Source organism: Haliotis rufescens, unplaced genomic scaffold (assembly GCF_023055435.1).
Source record: "Haliotis rufescens isolate VD_foot unplaced genomic scaffold, xgHalRufe1.0.p SCAF_6, whole genome shotgun sequence".
In the NCBI taxonomy this organism is placed as follows: Eukaryota; Metazoa; Mollusca; class Gastropoda; order Lepetellida; family Haliotidae; genus Haliotis; species Haliotis rufescens.
The window spans coordinates 7389268-7408432 of NW_025964334.1; the positions used below are offsets into that span (position 1 = coordinate 7389268).

Sequence of the window (19165 nt, forward strand, 5' to 3'; positions counted from 1 at the left end):
TAATATCCCAACTTTAATAAACATGTAAATAGTAAAAATGTAAAAGTTACAGTACGACAATTTAATTTTCTGTTCTTAATGTTGTACTGTTATTACGCAAAAGGCCTTGACTTGTGAGTGAGTGAGTGAGTATGGTTTTACACCGCGGGGGACACCAGAAACTGTTTCTTCAATCGTCATCTTCTTTACCGACTTCATCCTCGTTCTCGAGATAAGAGTTCCATCTTAATCCACGTTACAAACCCACGTGGCTGAACTGGTCTGAGCTCCATCTTAACCCACGTTACGAACCCACGTGGCTGAAACTGGTCTGAGTTCCATCTTAATCCACGTTACAAACCCACGTGGCTGAAACTGGTCTGAGTTCCATCTTAATCCACGTTACAAACCCACGTGGCTGAACTGGTCTGAGCTCCATCTTAACCCACGTTACGAACCCACGTGGCTGAAACTGGTCTGAGTTCCATCTTAACCCACGTTACAAACCCACGTGGCTGAAACTAGTCTGAGTTCCATCTTCATCCACGTAAATAACCCACGTGGCTGAAACTGGTCTGAGTTCCATCTTAACCCACGTTACTAACCCACGTGGCTGAAACTAGTCTGAGTTCCATCTGAACCCACGTTACGAACCCACGTGGCTGAAACTGGTCTGAGCTCCATCTTAACCCACGTTACAAACCCACGTGGCTGAACTGGTCTGAGCTCCATCTTAACCCACGTTACGAACCCACGTGGCTGAAACTGGTCTGAGTTCCATCTTAACCCACGTTACAAACCCACGTGGCTGAAACTGGTCTGAGTTCCATCTGAACCCACGTTACGAACCCACGTGGCTGAAACTGGTCTGAGTTCCATCTTAATCCACGTAAATAACCCACGTGGCTGAAACTGGTCTGAGTTCCATCTTAACCCACGTTACAAACCCACGTGGCTGAAACTGGTCTGAGTTCCATCTGAACCCACGTTACGAACCCACGTGGCTGAAACTGGTCTGAGTTCCATCTTAATCCACGTTACAAACCCACGTGGCTGAACTGGTCTGAGCTCCATCTTAACCCACGTTACGAACCCACGTGGCTGAAACTGGTCTGAGTTCCATCTTAATCCACGTAAATAACCCACGTGGCTGAAACTGGTCTGAGGTCCATCTTAACCCACGTTACTAACCCACGTGGCTGAAACTAGTCTGAGTTCCATCTTAACCCACGTTACAAACCCACGTGGCTGAAACTAGTCTGAGTTCCATCTTAACCCACGTTACAAACCCACGTGGCTGAAACTAGTCTGAGTTCCATCTTAATCCACGTAAATAACCCACGTGGCTGAAACTGGTCTGAGTTCCATCTTAACCCACGTTACTAACCCACGTGGCTGAAACTAACTCAGATATCGGCTTCGCCGGATGAGTGCTGCACGTGGCAGTGTTCGCGCAACTTGTTTCATAACGACAGTGCAGTGACCAGCAGCACTCAATATTACCGTTCGCTTTGTTGTGTTCGAGCCACGTGTTCCTTAATGACCATCGAACATGTGCTATATATTTGCTTAAATTTTCGCCTATTCTGTCGGATTATCAGTCGGATGAAACATGACCCGCGGGCATTATTGAAGAGTAACATGTTACCTATGATCATAAACTCTATTCTTTATGGAAAACTTGCAGCAAAGAACAATTTAAAATTACTACAATCTGTTCATAATTTCATTTCAGCTTCTTGCGAATTTCCAAATTTTTCATTTTTTTCCAAATCAAAGTGCAATGTACCGTTTAATCTATCCTGTTTCTGATTTTTGCTTACAGTGTTATATTTCAGAAAGTCAGAGTCGACAACTGTGTCTTATTTCTTACCCTTGACTTCATATATACTGAACAACAAAAGTTCCTGTGACATTTAATGCAAAGTAATGTTTTTTACCAAATCTCAAACAATTTCGGTTTGCAACAGAAAAAAGACTCCTGTAAGTGTTCAAATGGTTTAATTTGCCATACTGACTTCAGAAAATGCGTGATTTCATAAAATAACATAAAAATGCCAAATGTCAATTTACAAATCAATAGCGTGTGTGTCCACCTCTTGTTGCGATGCAAGCAGCACATCTTCGTCTCATGGAATAGACCAGGCTTCGCACAAAGTACTGTGGGAATCTGTCCATATCTGCTGGAGCATGTTTCGAAGTTCCTGGAGTGTCAGTCGAACACGTGGTTGACGTCGAAGGCGCCGATCCATCTCATCCCACATGCGCTCGATTGGTTAGAGATCAGGGGAGCGAGTCGGCCAGGGGATGACATTCACGTTGTTTTGTTGAAGAGTTCCCTGAACAAGTAGAGCAATATGAGGCCGGGCGTTGTCGTGTTGAAAGGTAATGCCTGGGCCATGACGACGCAAAAACGGTAGAACAACAGGGCCGATGATCTCGTCGCGGTAGCGCTGTCCATTGAGATTTCCCTCTACCACTATCAAACGGGTCCTCTGTCTTGCTGTAATCGCCCCCGAACCGATCTTCTTCCATGACACAATGATTGACGTAACGTTCACCTAGACGTCGGTACACTCGAATCCGTCCATCGCTGTGGCTGAGGTGAAAACGAGACTCCTCAGCGAATAGAACTTGTCCCCACTGCATGACCGTCCAGCGTAGACGCTGTCTACACCACTGTAGACGTGCTTGACGGTGGTTTCCTGTCAAAATGGGACGTCTGGCGGGTCTTCTGTCTACAATCCCTGCACATCTGAGGCGACAATGTACGGTTTGTTAAGATATTCGTCCAAGGCCAGGGATGCTTTTTGCAGTCACTGTTGCTTGCTGGAATCGATTTCGTAGGTATGTTGTTCGAATCCACTTGTCTTGTCGGTTATTGGTTACGCGTGGCCTGCCACTCCGAGGATGGTCTCTGACTGCATTCGTCTGTTGCCAACGTTGCCATTAACACCAAATAGTGTTTCTGTGGACGTTAAAGTGTCTTGCAACATCACGTTGACTCGATCCTGCTTCAATCATACCAATGGCTCGCAGGCGCTCATTTTCGGACAGGCGTGGCATTTCGTAATGTTAAATAATTGCGTAAATTTTGTTGTTTTTTGTTGTTTTTCTGGTTGCTGTCAACACGATACTATTCAATGCATATGGAATCCCGTTAACGCACATGTTTTTATACCCATTCTTGGGTAGTGAAAAGCATGGGGCTTGCATAAAAGTAAACTTTTCCATGGAATGCATGCTTTTCTGTAGCAGTTGCGTTTTTGTGACTTGATTCCATACATGTACTAAAATATTGAAAACCAAACTTTACTTGTTTGAAAAATACACTAAAATATTGGTGTCACGGGAACTTTGGTTGTTGAGTACATTATAATTGATGATATTGTATGACATTTGGAGTGGTATTAATACAAACCTTTACTTGTTTTCCAATCCAGCTTCACACATTTTGTGAAATACATAATTATGTTTAAAACATATGTAGAATGTACCATTTACAGTGATTCGTATGTGTGGTGTCTTGCAGTTCAAATTTGTTTTGAATCTCTCCATAAACCATTGAAAAGTGTTGGTCCAGGTGGTCCAGTAGCCTAAGCAGAGACCATATAATAGATCTATTATATGGTCTCTGGCCTAAGGCACCACAGTTCGTTGTGCAGAGTTGCGTCCCTTTGGACCGCCATAAATTTACAAATGTGCGTTCGAATCGCGTTTCGTCCGGATTATGGTTTGTCGGCACCATACCCGTACTCGCAGGTTTCACCAGACTAGTAAACATCTAAGACGTGACACAGTGATATAACTGGAATACTGTTAAAAACAGGGTTAAACCCAATTCACTCACTCACTCATTCCAAACATCTCTTGTTTGTCTTCTGTTTATGTTTTCTGCTTCTTAATGCATACTAATAAGAATTTTCTTCTCTGACAGAATCAAAACAAGCGAATTTGGCCAAGGCGTTTAACTTGAGCCTCATGTGTGTCGATGATCGATGATCACTAACCATCATATAGCCATTTATTCCATCCACTGACTTACCCATTGGAGTGAGTGAGTGAGTGAGTGAGTTTGGTTTAACGCCGCTTTTAACAGTATTCCAGTTATATCACGGCGTGTCAGCTTAATGTATGAGGTAAGCCCGAAGTGATGCAGGTCTCAGACGTTTACCACTTCGGTGAAACCCACGAGCACGGGTATGGTGCTGACAAACCTAGAAACATAATCGGGGCGAACCGGGATTCGAACCCACAATCATAGGTTTCTGAAGTGCCCAAGGGACGCAACTCTGCACAGCGAATCGCGGCGCCTTAGACGACTGGGCCACCCGTGCCCCCTTACCCATTGGAGATAGATGTGAAAGAGAAGGAAATAACCTTACCAGTTTCGTATTTAAATCCTTGCATAAAAATTCAGAGTGACAAAAACTTCTTCACAAGACTGTGTGACTGAGGGATGACTGAAACTTCACAATAAGCAACTCTTCTTTATGTCGAGCAATATTCCAGCAACTTTTCTTTATGTCGAGCAATATTCCAGCAACTCTTCTTAATGTCGAGCAATATTCCAGCAACTCTTCTTAATGTCGAGCAATTATCCAGCAACTCTTCTTTATGTCGAGCAATATTCCAGCAACTCTTCTTTATGTCGAGCAATATTCCAGCAACTCTTCTTTATGTCGAGCAATATTCCAGCAACTCTTCTTTATGTCGAGCAATATTCCAGCAACTCTTCTTTATGTCGAGCAATATTCCAGCAACTCTTCTTTATGTCGAGCAATATTCCAGCAACTCTACATATCTCAAGGAAAACCGAACATGTTCTCTCTACGCAGATTAACAATGCGTCAAATTACTCTTTCTCAAAAGTAATGTGATCTGGAAGGGGCGGTCGGGTAGCATAGTGGTTACAGCGTTCGCCCGTCACGCCGAAGACCCGGGTTCGAATCCCGACATGGGTACAATGTGTGAAATCCATTTCTGGTGTCCCCGGACGTGATATTGCTGGAATATTGCTAAATGCGGCGTAAAACGATACTTACTCACACACTATTTGATCAGAGTTAAAAAAATCAATATCAAGACATCAATAAACTTCCAACAAGTTTTATGGTAGACATGTGGACATCATTTTCAAATGTGACAAAAAGTATGTCCGATGCAATTCCCTATTTTGACTTGTTCACGTGTTCCAGATATTCACGTGTTTGCTCCGGCTTTGCATGTGTTTGCGACGTTGCCACCGGTGGAACAAAATGCGCTCACCGTTTTGCGAACACCTTGTACATTAAACTACGGTTATAACGAACACGCTTATAACGAACTGACCGATATAACGAACTTATTTTTAGTCCCGGCCATTTGTTGTACATATGCTGTATATATGCTTATAACGAACTACAATTAGCGGTCCCTTTGAGTTCGTTATATCCGTAGTTTACTGAATCATTATTTGGATATAGTCGGGATTATACAATTGATTCATTATGGCCACACTTATTTGAAACTTGAATCAGTTTAATTGCCCAAGGGTGGGAAACACATTTCGAAATCAAGATTCTACCATGGATTTAGAAAAAAACGTGATTCTGATTGGTCAGTCTGAGGCTATAAATCACAATAAACCCCCTCTAAATGAAACAGCTGGTTTGACGGCCATATCACCGCGGAAGCTGATATATTCAAAGGATTCGTGGCAGAAAACACGATAGAAATTTTTAACGAGAATATATGTTAAGTTTTGGGACAGAGAGCTTGGAATTTGCCGCTTCTCTATACGACTTTGACGGCATGTCTTTTGCGTCACAATGCGCTAAATTTAACATTTGAAAACTCACACTGTGCGTTCGGTTCTAAATTCAATTTCGTGGTTAAATCTACATTTAACCTAGCTCAACATTGAAAACACAGTTTGTTTATCTCCTAATTATTCAAAAATAATAATATAGGCTTTGTTTGTTTGTTGTTTAACGCCGCACTCAGCAATATTTCACCTATATGACGGCGGTCTGTAAATAATCGAGTCTGAACCAGACAATCCAGTGAATGACATCATGAGCATCGATCCACGCAATTTGGATCGATGGCACGCATCAATAAGCCAGCGAGTCTGACCCCCGATCCCGTTAGTCGCCTCTTACCGCGAGCATGTTTGCCGAATATATACTATATGCCAGTTATGGCAGAATAATTTTAAAATATGTGATGTTTTATTTGAGGGAAGAATGTTTCTGTATTGTTTTTATATTACTGTACTGGTTCCACCGATGCTGAAAACAAAAATCTGAAAATCAAACTCACACGTCTTCACGTTGAACAGCAGTGAGTGAGTGAGTTGGGTTTAACAACGCTTTTAACAGTATTCCAGTTATATCACGGCGTGTCAGCTTAATGTGGGAGGAAAGCCCGAAGTGATGCAGGTCTCAGACGTTTACCACTTAGGTGAAACCCACGAGCACGGGTATGGTGCTGACAAACCTAGAAACATAATCCGGGCGAACCGGGATTCGAACCCACAATCCTAGGTTTCTGGCGTGCCAAGGGACGCGACTCTGCACAGCGAATCACGGCGCCTTAGACGACTGGGCCACCCGTGCCCCCTCGTTGAACAGCAACACGCACAAGACATGATATACACATGGCGACAGATTCACATTTTTTCTCCCACCTAACGACCGGGATTTCTCACACACAAAAACCATTATATAATTAACCAATAAATATAAAGTATATTGAAACTAGAAATCTTAAATGCTATAATATGTATTTTAAAAGGCTTCTAAAATATTGGCTACGCAGTAAAGGGATTAGATACCCACGAAACACTCAGGGTCGTTGGAGTTCTTGCACGAGATGAGCTTAGATAATTGGGGGTCAGCGGAGGTCAGCTGTTATTGACCAGTGACATTTACGGCTATAGTCTGTCACGACGTCGTCCTCCTACGCCGAATATCATTATGAGGGGGTCGTGGACATTTAAATGATGCTGGGGGTAGACACAGTGCGTATACACAAATAGAACACAGTTTATCATAATTAGGCTAACTACAACCATACATAGCTACGTATATTATGATGAAACAGCTTTTTTTTAATTTCTCAGTGTCTACAGTGAAACCCTATTAGTCCAGAAACTCGACTTTTTCCTGTTTATTATGTCTTATTGTGTGTGTGTGTGTGTGATGTTTTAATAATAATGATAATGTGATAATAATAATAATAATCATCATCATCATCATCATCTCAATGTCGGTGTTGATTTTGTTGATGGTACTGTACTGCTGGACGGTACAGAAATGAGTGTCAACCAAGCAAAGTGCCATATCAAGTCGGCCCAGTCTCAGTTTTTCAAGGAGAGGCTTTCTGAAAGACCACTGTATCGAGTTTATGTGCAGTGTGTTGAGAAGATCACCAATCCTGCAGAGTCCTTCGCTTGGATGAAGTCGTCTGGCCTGAAAAGTGAATCAGAAGGCTTTCTATTTGTTGCTTAGGACCAGTCACTTCCAACTCGAAACCGTCAATGTGTGATTTTGCATCAAAATGTAAATATATAATGTAGATTATGTTATGAATTTAATGAGGCTGTCCAACACTTTGTGAGTGGGTGTCTTAAACGACATGATGGGGTGGCTCGATCATTTTATTACCGTCTTCGATATTCTTGTGGTTTTGACACTGAGGTCCTTCCATGGTACATACCGGAATATGTAGAGGGCATCATGGAAAATGATAAATACAAAACCCTTTGGAATAGGCCCATTTACAGCCTCAGACGTATCCAGGCCAACAAACTTGATCTTGTCCTTTTTGATAAATCCAATGAAATCATTTATATCATTGAATTTTCTGTTCCCTTTGACAGTAATGTGATTGACAAGATTTAGGAAAAAATATGCAGACCTCGCTTTCGAAATGTCACGCTTGCATCCCAAGTACCAAGTTGTTCGACTCCCCAATGTTCTTGGTGCCTTAGGTTTGGTACCTCTCAGTCTGTTGACTGACATTGGGAGAGTACCCGGGTTTGCTACCAGGAATTCAGCCCTTCTGACAATCTGGGTTATGCAGAAGGCTGCAGTGTTGGGGAGTCTTCACATTCTCCGAAAAGTTCTGGTTGGGTTTGACCAGGCAGCGCTTCCTGGGAGAAGTCCCATTCGCTGCCTGGTCTGCGTGTAAAGGGGGCAAGGGCCCTGAGCTGATGATGAGCCTAACCAGCCTGACTGTGCCAGGACAACCCAAACCCTCTTTGTTGCATTTTTTATTTTAATATAATAATAATAAGAAGAAGAAGAAGAAGAAGAAGAAGAAGAAGAGGAAGAAGAAGAAGAACGAGGAGGATAGGCACTAGGTTTGCATTCATTTACCATCTCATCCTACCGGGTACCCATTTACTGCTGGTTGAAAATGGGTGGCACAATTCACTGGCCATGGAGACACCACATGTGACAAGTATTTCAGAGTGAGGCAGGACCGAAGCCCTAGAAACTCTCAGGTGTCAAGCTTCCCAAGCAGGGTCACCCATCCGACTACTCTGCGAACCACGTTGCTTAATTTCGCCTGATTTGTGACCTGTGCACTGTATATGTTACCAGACAAGGTGAACCAAGTAGGGTTATTACCATAGCATTTAATGCCATTTAAATAAGCCATTGCGACACCAGAAAGTATTCAACTGTCCTTGTTATCGCAATAAAAATAACATTCTACAATAGGAAAATGTCATGTTTCACAAGTTTAATGATACTTATCTGAATTATTTGTGCACATGTATATCAATTCTAAATGGGAACAGATTCCTGTTTTATTTTCTTAAGTAACTTGATTTTTATTTACAAATGTTAAGGCACTGATCTTACTATCAGGACCAGATGAAATACTTCCTTTTGCGTGTATACTTCGTGACAGCTGTATACATGTTTTAAAATTACAAGCGACAAAATAAATAAAAGGAGAAGACAGATAGCATTTCCATAATCATGTTCGCGTATCCTTCCCCACCGGTGGCACCCGACACAAACACATGCAAAGGCAAGTCAAGTGGTCAAAGTAGGGAATTGCATCGCACATAATTTTTGTTACTGATGCATCAACGTTGAAAACATCCTCTTCATGTCTACCATAGAATCTTTGAAAGTTTACTGAGGCCTTGAATGTTGTTGTTCTCAAATTGAGAAATCGAGGGTAAAATTGTAATCACTTGTTAACTCTCGTTTGGAATATATTCACATAGCAGATGATTGGGTTTTAATGTCAATGTTAATTTTTTATGCCATTTACTCAGTTGTATTTTTCGAACTGCAAAAATAGGAATGTATCACCACCAGAGTGGGCGACAGAACGGGGCGATCCTAATATCTTGCGTTATTGAAATTATATTTACGTTGCATTCCCATGACTCATATTCCGTAATCAAAGTGATGAAAGTTCGTAATTGAAAGGTGTCTCTGTGTAAGAGGCGTTTTCCTATCTCAGACTTGATCTAAAGTGATTATCTGATTATGAATATTCCATGTGACAGGCTGACAAGTTTCCCTTGATGAGATGTGTTATAGTAATGGGATAACAGCATGAATTGTGTAGGCTTACAGGTTTATATAACATTGGGGGCCTGCGTTGTCTCCATCAGTCGTGACTGGGCTACCGACAGCATCAATGGAATGAGAAGTTGTTAGGATAATTATTGAGTCTACGAGCCCCTCCTGTGGTGAGTTAACTCGGCTATTTCCTATGTACTGTGGCCATTCGTGCTAATGTATTGACAGCCTGACATGTTTGTTTTCTGCGGTTTAATTTGTTGTGACTCTTCAGCAGCACCGGTGTTCTAGTGTGTATTTACTTAACTAATATTGAGTAACATTTACATTGTGAATCTGCATGATCAAATTTGCCATTTATGCTTCCTTAGAATTATAAAACAACATGTGATTGGTGGAAAGTCGTTGTTGAACTGTGAACATTGTTGACTTTTTAATCCGTGTAAATATCATTTGATATTGATGTGATATATCATTTCTCTCAGTCCCACATTTAAAAATAACCGCGGCATTCGGCATGGTCATGCAAATACCATTTTCCTTGTAATATAATGAGTGTGGTGAACATTGGTCCCTGATCTGAAATCCGTTCACCATGCGGTTCTATTCTCAAGGACACATTTTTCATATCGCCATAGTGACGGTGACGTTATGTGTCTCTTTACGTAACAACATGTAGAGAGAGTTACCAATGACATTTCCCACAACTTTACTTATTACTACGGTAAAATGATGATGTGTTTTATGCAAATTTTGTATGTTTGGGTGTTACCAGAAGGTCAGGACATGCTTACCCTTCTCGCAAACACCTGGGGTCATCGCTGATTTTCAATGATCCATTCTTGAGGGCCCCAGATTATAAACATTGCGTTCCCAGCTTCAAAATGGGGGTCCGACATAATGTTAAAAGTTGAATGCATAGAGGATATTTGTATGTTTATCTCTTTGAGGAAACTAACTGTGTTTATATTTCCATGACTGGCGCACATTTATTTCTTGCTTGATTGTTTTATCAAATGTGTGATCATATAAACTTTTACTAGAAGATCCATGAAGCATTTGACTGTTTGTATTTTTAAATTATTTTGTAAGGAATTTAATTTTAAGTGGTATCAAATTTTGAAACAGCAGCATTCATTCCTAAACATGCATAAACACTGTTCCCTCCCAGTGGATAAACTCTTTGTATTTTGCAACAATTTCAATGCACTCATATATTTGACGCAGAGTTTCGCGTCCGTTGAATCGCTATTGTCCAATGAGCGATATATTTTGTTTAAAAAAACCGACAACACACGCGCGCACACACATATATTCACACATTTGCGCATGCACGCGCACACACAGAGTCAAACACATACACACACACAAACACGTACACACACAAACGCATACATAGACACACACAAACACATACATAGACACACACAAACGCATACATACACAGACACACAATTACAAACACATACGCACACACACATACACACATGCACGTACACACACCACAAAACACATACACAACGCACAGACACACAGACACACAGACACACACACACACACACACACACACACACACACACACACACACACACACACACACACACACACACACACACACACAAGAATATCAAGTGGTGGTTCCCTAATAACTACTACCACGTGTGAAACTGACTCAGTGTTTCTGTGTTATTAGCTTGTGATACTTCATAAACTGTGACCTTGTGGACAAAGCGTTGTTTTTTACAACATGAATCAATTTTGCGAGGACTGCCACTTTTGCCCGATCTTGCGGCCCTTTAAGTGTTCCTGAGTCCCAGTGGGGGCCGCACCCAAATAACCGACTAATCAGTTTAATCTCACAACGTCTCACTGTTCCTTTTTCGTTTCAGACATCAGCGTGTGCTTTTAACACCAACCTTGTAATGGCCACCAACCACATCCTCATCCTCTTGGCTGTGTTTTTGACGTATCACCTGACATCTGCTGCAATTCTAAGACCTGATTGGTTCCCTTATTTCAGAGACGAACCACAAACAGGGAGAGGTAATCGACGCACTTTAATTGTTTTGTCCAAATCAGACGCATGTGCATTTCTCAATCATTTTAAATATTCTAGAAGGGGTGAGCACTCCTCCAGACACAGTTAATGAGTGTAATTAAATCTTGTTTCGCGTTTATTGCTGGAGGAACACGCCGACTCATTCCCATTTTCATTTAAACCTCCGTATTGCCATACCGCCATTTGTCATACCTATGTTCGTCGTAAACCTAGAATGCGGGAATCAGCCCAATTTTCAAATAATAATGCATATCTGTCACACCCCCATTCGTTACAGCCTTGATGCAGGACTCCTTCTTGATTCCACTTAAACCTCCGATTTGTCATATCCCCATTTGTCACAGCCCAAGATGCCAGATTCATTCCCAGTTAAATATAAACCCCCGATTAGTCAATATGTGTTTAGTCATAATACCGAGATACCATAGGCCTATAGTACATGTTATGTAGTAATGGGTGTATACACATTTATAAGGTAGCATATGTGGAACTTCTTAACGTCATAGCTTGCAGTATGTACATAAACAGTTTTTACGTTATTACTGCATTGTTACTTGACGTTAACGAAACAAATAAATGTAAATTTGGATAACGGGTATAACATTTATCAATGAACTGTTTTCTGAGTTCAGCATACAAGGGACAAAGTAGTAAGAAATGATATTTGTTTACTTTCTACAGTGTTTAACTCACAAAACTGACAAATCCTGTGTTCTCTTACGATCCCCATATATCTTCAAGTGTCGGTAAAGAGTTCGTGTGAACGACATCTGAATCTTGCAAGTGCCATTAGAAATGTTTTTTTGTGTTATATTGAATAAGAATTGCTCTTCACAGAAACTGTTTTCAAATAGGGAATAACTTGATAGTTTATTGGACACTGATTAGGAAAAATGCCAATTTTGAAGGGAACTGTTTTTTGTGTTATATTTAATAAGTATTGCTTTTCACAGAAACTGTTTTCAAATAGGGAATAACTTGATAGTCGTATTGGACACTGATTAGGAAAAATGCCAATTTTAAATGTCAATGTTTTTGTGTTATATTTAATAACTATTGCTTTTCACAGAAACTGTTTTTAAAGGGGGAATAACTTGATAGTTTGACACTGATTAGGAAAAATGCCAATTTTGAATGTACATATCTTTCAGGGTCTGGTAAAAGCATCTATGAAATAATCTGGTATATACGTGTCCTGTTCTGACCATATATTACCATAACCACATGAATAAAGTTGATGCTTAACAGAAGATGCCCAGTTAGTCTGCCCTTGTTGATCATAGAGTAATAGCATGTTATAACATTTCTTTGGATATCTGGTTGCAAGTATTTTTACGTAATTTAATCCAGTATTTTATCGTCTTTAACTTTGCAAAAATAGTTAATGGGTATCGTCCACATTCATCGAAAATCATTAGTCTAGACTAATGTAAATTATGTAAATTTATTAACATTATATTGAAAATTGTAAAAACTTCCGGATAACCTCTGTCCATCGCAATGTAAAATACTGTTTGTACCTCATATGCCGATGGACTCGGCCTGAGAGAAATAAAGTGCTGTTCTGTTCTGTTCTGTTCTGAATCTTTTTCATGCTTATAAATGTAATTTTTCTATAACATCAGTCATTTCTAATTCCCAAACCTCTGCTCCCTAAAACAAAATTTGATCTATTTGTGTATCGAAAATCTTAAAGAATGTTTTATAGGATATATTTCTATATGTTGAAGACTTCCAATTAAGACCTGCTTAGCTTGTACAGCAGCTTGGTTAGCATGCATCTTCCATGACAATCTGTTTGTAAAATATACACCTTAGAACTTTTGAACGATTCAAAATTTAATGAATGCCCTTGATAAAAACTTGATAAAACCTTGATAAAACCATTTCTCCCTTCTAGCTAGTACCACCGTTTATAAAAAATAATAACCTTTGTCTTATTCTTGTTGACAGATAGATTCCATTCTTTGCAATGACATTTCAACTGATTAATTTGCTTTTGTAGTCAAGGTATTGTGCTTGAAAACATTACTGTATCATCGGCAAACAAAAGAAGAAATAACTGTATAGTTTCCGGGTGAAGTTGGATGCCATGCTGAATTTGTTGAGCTAATTCATTGATATAAAAGGAGAACAAAACGTGACCATAATATATTTCCGCTAACAGAATCAAAGGCTTTAGAGAAATATACAAAAATGCGAATAATTTATCACTATTCTTTTCTAGGTAATTTTGTATTATTGTTTGCAACATAAATATATCATCAATTGTCGAGTACCCTTGCCTAAAATCAGATTGAGACCCACTCATCCTTTCGAAAGCACCAGCCCATGATACTAACCTTTTGTTAAAAATGCTTGACAACACAATGCCTCGATAGTTATTTGTATCATTCACCGAACCTTGTTTGTGGAGAGGGACGATAATACCAAGTGCCCAGTCTTCAGGAAAGTATGATGTTTCCAGCATTATATTAAAAATCAACTCTATATATGGTACAAGGATATCTGTAGAATATTTAAATAACTCTGAAATATCCAGCTGATTTACCAATTTTAAGATGAGAAATGCTTTATCTCATTTCATCACTTGTAATCGGGGTCTCGAGTATGCCTCGTGATAGTCTTCATATGTTATGTTGAAAAAAGTCACAATTACCGTCATCATGGGCTGTAAAGAACTTTTTAAAGTGAAAAGACCAGTTTTCGATACTAATATCACTATGACTGTGTGGAGTTGCCCCAAGCTGTTTCAGAGTTGATCAAAAGACTTTTGAATTATGAATGTTTTTCTCAAGAAATTCCTGTTTCATTTCATAATATTCAACGTTCATTTTTCAACATGTTTCGTTATACTGATTCCGGATGCGGTGATAAGTTTCCAGTAAAACCAAATCTTTTTGGCTTTTAAATATATTTAAACATCCAAATATTTCAGTTTTTCATAACTCACAGCAACTATCATACCACTGAGATGCGCTTTGTTAATGCACTATATTTAAACGTCCGATTAGTCATATCCCCATTTGTCACACTCCAAGACGCCAGATTAATTCTCATTTTTATTTAAACCTCATCTGTCATACATGGTTTGTTATATCCCAAGAATGTCACACTACCTGCTTCTTTAACGGCACAGTCTATTACTTGTGAGTGTAGCGTTTTCAATGAACACAATGTGGATTGTAGCAATCCAATTGTTTCGGCGGATAATGAAAACTATGTACCCATAAAGTATGCACAAACAGAGTATGTATACACACAGAGTATGTACACATAGAGTATATATACACAGAGTATGTACACATAGAGTATATATACATAGAGTATGTACACATAGAGTATATATACATAGAGTATGTACACATAGAGTATATATACATAGAGTATGTACACATAGAGTATATATACATAGAGTAAGTACACATAGAGTATATATACATAGAGTATGTACACATAGAGTATATATACATAGAGTAAGTACACATAGAGTATATATACATAGAGTATGTACACATAGAGTATATACACATAGAGTATGTACACATAGAGTATATATACATAGAGTAAGTACACATAGAGTATATATACATAGAGTAAGTACACATAGAGTATATATACATAGAGTATGTACACATAGAGTATATATACATAGAGTATGTACACATAGAGTATATATACATAGAGTATGTACACATAGAGTATATATACATAGAGTATGTACACATAGAGTATATATACATAGAGTATGTACACATAGAGTAAGTACACACAGAGTATGTACACATAGAGTATATATACATAGAGTATGTACACATAGAGTATATATACATAGAGTATGTACACATAGAGTATATATACATAGAGTATGTACACATAGAGTATATATACATAGAGTATGTACACATAGAGTATATATACATAGAGTATGTACACATAGAGTATATATACATAGAGTATGTACACATAGAGTATATATACATAGAGTAAGTACACATAGAGTATATATACATAGAGTATGTACACATAGAGTATATATACATAGAGTATGTACACATAGAGTATATATACATAGAGTATGTACACATAGAGTATATATACATAGAGTAAGTACACATAGAGTATATATACATAGAGTATGTACACATAGAGTATATATACATAGAGTATGTACACATAGAGTATATATACATAGAGTATGTACACATAGAGTATATATACATAGAGTATGTACACATAGAGTATATATACATAGAGTAAGTACACATAGAGTATATATACATAGAGTATGTACACATAGAGTATATATACATAGAGTATGTACATATAGAGTATATATACATAGAGTATGTACACATAGAGTATATATACATAGAGTATGTACACATAGAGTATATATACATAGAGTATGTACACATAGAGTATGTACACATAGAGTATGTACACATAGAGTATATACACATAGAGTATGTACACATAGAGTATGTACACATAGAGTATGTACACATAGAGTATGTACACATAGAGTATGTACACATAGAGTATATATACATAGAGTATGTACACATAGAGTATATATACATAGAGTATGTACACATAGAGTATATATACATAGAGTATGTACACATAGAGTATATATACATAGAGTATGTACATATAGAGTATATATACATAGAGTATGTACACATAGAGTATATATACATAGAGTATGTACACATAGAGTATATATACATAGAGTATGTACACATAGAGTATGTACACATAGAGTATGTATACACATAGAGTATATATACATAGAGTATGTACACATAGAGTATATATACATAGAGTATGTACACATAGAGTATATATACATAGAGTATATATACATAGAGTATGTATACACATAGAGTATATATACATAGAGTATGTACACATAGAGTATATATACATAGAGTATGTACACATAGAGTATATATACATAGAGTATGTACATATAGAGTATATATACATAGAGTATGTACACATAGAGTATATATACATAGAGTAAGTACACATAGAGTATATATACATAGAGTATGTACACATAGAGTATATATACATAGAGTATGTACACATAGAGTATGTACACATAGAGTATGTATACACATAGAGTATATATACATAGAGTATGTACACATAGAGTATATATACATAGAGTATGTACACATAGAGTATATATACATAGAGTATGTACACATAGAGTATATATACATAGAGTATGTACACATAGAGTATATATACATAGAGTATGTACATATAGAGTATATATACATAGAGTATGTACACATAGAGTATATATACATAGAGTAAGTACACATAGAGTATATATACATAGAGTATGTACACATAGAGTATATATACATAGAGTATGTACACATAGAGTATATATACATAGAGTATGTACATATAGAGTATATATACATAGAGTATGTACACATAGAGTATATATACATAGAGTATGTACACATAGAGTATATATACATAGAGTATGTACATATAGAGTATATATACATAGAGTATGTATACACATAGAGTATATATACATAGAGTATGTACACATAGAGTATATATACATAGAGTATGTACACATAGAGTATATATACATAGAGTATGTACACATAGAGTATATATACATAGAGTATGTACACATAGAGTATATATACATAGAGTATGTACACATAGAGTATATATACATAGAGTATGTACACATAGAGTATATATACATAGAGTAAGTACACATAGAGTAAGTACATATAGAGTATGTACACGTAGAGTATGAATACACATAGAGTAACTATACACATAGAGTATGTAAACATCGAGCATATACACATAGAGTAAGTAAACACATAGAGTATGATCGATCGATCGGTCATAGAGTACGTACAAATAGAGTATGTATACACATAGAGAATGTATACACATAGAGCATGTACACATCAAGTATATACACATAGAGTAAGTATGCACATAGAGTATGTATACACATAGAGGATGTACACACATAGAGGATGTATACACATAGAGTATGTATACACAAAGAGTATGTATACACATAGAGGATGTATACACATAGAGTATGTATACACATAGAGCATGTACACATCAAGTATATACACATAGAGTAAGTATGCACATAGAGTATGTATACACATAGAGTAAGTATACACATAGAGTAAGTATGCACATAGAGTAAGTATGCACATAGAGTTTGTACACACATAGAGGATGTATACACATAGAGTATGTATACACATAGAGTAAGTATGCACATAGAGTAAGTATGCACATAGAGGATGTATACACATAGAGTAAGTATACACATAGAGTATGTATACACATAGAGGATGTATACACATAGAGGATGTATACACATCGAGTAAGTATACACATAGAGTAAGTATGCACATAGAGTAAGTATGCACATAGAGTATGTATACACATAGAGTATGCACACATCAAGTATATACACATAGTGTAAGTATACTCATCGGGTATGTATACACATAGAGAAAGTATACACATAGAGTATGCACATAGAGTATGTATACACATAGAGAAAGTATACACATAGAGTATGTACACACATAGAGTATGTACACACATAGAGTAAGTATAAACATAGAGTATGTATACACATCGAGTATGAACACATAGAGTATGTATACACATCGAGTATGAACACATAGAGTATGTATACACATCGAGTATGAACACATCGAGTATGTACATACATAATGTAAAATGTAGCTTTATAGTTCACTTCCTTCGAAACAGTCGAAACAAACTCCATACATAGACATATTTCCGGATTAACGAAATAAGTGTCGTAACGTTCCTTATTTAGTTCCGAAGATTAATCCAACGCAAGGCTTGTTTCCGCATCAACGAGATGTCACTGTGCACGCCACTCGATATTTCACAGATATGTTATCACCTTACATAAATGTTGAAAGTGAATAGAAAGATCAGAACTATTATTAATAGCGTGACAACGAGTTTTGTAGATTCAATTACCTTTTTTCAATGTAATGCTGATTACTAAACGTTATACTGATTGCCTTATATCGGAATTATCAGAAGTTGTTATAGGAACTGTGACAACAATAACTTTTCCCTTTTTTCAAAGTGCTTCCTCCGATAAGATGCATTGCAACAAACTGCGGCAAATTGTAATACTAAATTCGGTAAATTGTATTAACAATATCTTAATCCTTCTGATTTCAAACTGAATTCGATTTCAAGTGTTTTACTTTAACATGATCAATTCCAACCTCCAACATCCAATTTCTGTCATTCATGTTGAGAGGCTGGTGCGGCAACTTGAAAATAAAAAGGTATTGAAAATTTCATGTCTGTTGTTTTATATCATTTTTATTATTCTGTTAGGGGAAAACCCATTTGTTGAAACGCCAGTATGGTGAATTGTCCGAGTGGGGAAATGTCCTCCACTCGTGATCAACACATCATAATTAAGCAAAGATATATATTTACTGGAAGAGAAATATATTTTCTATCCATACTGATCATGAAGGACAGAGATCTTCATAGGTAATGTCTAATATACTCTCAA

The 19165-nt window shown here is 37.7% G+C and overlaps 1 long non-coding RNA gene across 1 annotated transcript in view; it reads left to right on the forward strand.

Annotated features, from left to right (window-relative positions):
- The window catches only part of LOC124143996, a 42853-nt gene that overhangs the window by 18342 nt on the left and 5346 nt on the right, over window positions 1-19165 (forward strand). The window contains exon 2 of the long non-coding RNA XR_006862362.2: window positions 11402-11555. This is a non-coding gene — a long non-coding RNA (uncharacterized LOC124143996). The remainder of the gene's footprint in view (window positions 1-11401; window positions 11556-19165) is intronic.